Source organism: Salvelinus sp. IW2-2015, linkage group LG35 (genome assembly GCF_002910315.2).
Source record: "Salvelinus sp. IW2-2015 linkage group LG35, ASM291031v2, whole genome shotgun sequence".
Lineage (NCBI taxonomy): Eukaryota > Metazoa > Chordata > Actinopteri > Salmoniformes > Salmonidae > Salvelinus > Salvelinus sp. IW2-2015.
In genome coordinates this window covers 1,611,856-1,613,877 of record NC_036874.1, presented here as the reverse complement: position 1 = coordinate 1,613,877, position 2,022 = coordinate 1,611,856, and positions in this window count along the sequence as shown.

The window sequence follows — 2,022 nt, the reverse complement described above, 5'->3', positions numbered from 1 at the left end:
CTCAAGGATGATCAATCGCTACATATTCATCGCCAGACACACTGGCTCCAGGTCATCTATAAGCCTATGCTAGGTAAAGCTCCGCCTTATCTCAGCTCACTGGTCAAGATAACAACACCCACCCGTAGCACGCGCTCCAGCAGGTATATCTCACTGGTCATCCCCAAAGCCAACACCTCCTTTGGCCGCCTTTCCTTCCAGTTCTCTGCTGCCTGCGACTGGAACGAATTGCAAAAATCTCTGAAGTTGGAGACTTTTATCTCCCTCAACAACTTTAAACATCTGCTATCTGAGCAGCTAGCAGCTAACCGATCGCTGCAGCTGTACATAGTCCATCTGTAAATAGCCCATCCAATCTACCTACCTAACCCCATATTGTTTTTATTTACTTTTCTGCTCTTTTGCACACCAGTATCTCTACTTGCACATCATCATCTGCTCATTTATCACTCCAGTGTTAATCTGCTAAATTGTGAATAACTTCGCTACTATGGCCTATTTATTGCCTACCTCCTCACGCCATTTGCACACTGTCACGCCTGACCATAGTTTGCTTTGTATGTTTCTATGTTTTGTTTGGTCAGGGTGTGATCTGAGTGGCATTCTATGTTGTATGTCTAGTTTGTCTATTTCTATGTGTTTGGCCTGATATGGTTCTCAATCAGAGGCAGGTGTTAGTCGTTGTCTCTGATTGGGAACCATATTTAGGTAGCCTGTTTTGTATTGTGGGTTGTGGGTGATTGTTCCTGTTTCTGTGTCTTTTTGTATGTCACCATACGGGACTGTTGCGTTTTCGTTCGTTTGTCCGTTTATTGTTTTGTTCTTTGTTGTTCAAGTATCCTTATTAAAATGGATACTTACCACGCTGCATTTTGTCACGAGCGTGAACACACACACTGTAAATATACTATTTTTTCTATTGTGTTATTGACTTTATTAATCCATGTGTAACTCTGTGTTGTTGTTTGTGTATCACTACTTTGCTTTATCTTGGCCAGGTCGCAGTTGGAAATGAGAACTTGTTCTCAACTAGCTTACTGGTTAAATAAAGGTGAAAAAATGGAAACAGGATGCACCTGAGCTCAATTTCGAGTCTCATAGCAAAGAGTCTGAAAACTTATGTAAATAAGGTTTTATTTATTTTATTTTTATAAATGTGGAAAAATATCTAAAAACTTGTTTTCTCTTTGTCATTATGGGTATTGTGTGTACAGTTGAAGTCGGAAGTTTACATACACTTAGGTTGGAGTCATTAAAACTTGTTTTTGAACCACTCCACAAATTTCTTGTTAACACAATATTGTTTTGGCAAGTCGGTTAGGACATCTACTTTGAGCATGACACCAGTATTTTTTCCAACAATTGTTCAGACAGATTATTCACACTTATAATTCACTAATATCAACATTCCAGTTGGTCAGAAGTTTACATACACTAAAGACTGTGCCTTAAACAGCTTGAAAAGTTCCAGAAAATGATGTCATGGCTTTAGAAGCTTCTGATAGGCTAATAGACATCATTTTAGTCAATTGGAAGTGTATGAGGCCTACCTTCAAGGCCTACCTTCAAACTCAGTGCCTCTTTGCTTGACATCATGGGAAAATCAAATGAAATCAGCTAAGACCTCAGAAAAAAAATTGTAGACCTCCACAAGTCTGGTTCATCCTGGAGCAATTTCCAAACGCCTGAAGTACCACGTTCATCTGTACAAACAATAGTACGCAAGTATAAACACCATGGGACCACGCAGCCGTCACAACGCTCAGGAAGGAGACGCGTTTTGTTTCCTAGAGATAAATGTACTTTGGTTGTGAAAAGTGCAAATAATCCTAGAACAACAGCAAAGGACCTTGTGAAAGATGCTGGAGGAAACACGTACAAAAGTATCTATATCCACAATAAAATGAGTCCTATATAAACATAACCTGAAAGGCCGCTTAGCAAAGAAGAAGCCACTGCTCCAAAACCGCCATAAAAAAAGCCTGACTACGGTTTGCAACTAACTGCACATAGGAATCTTCT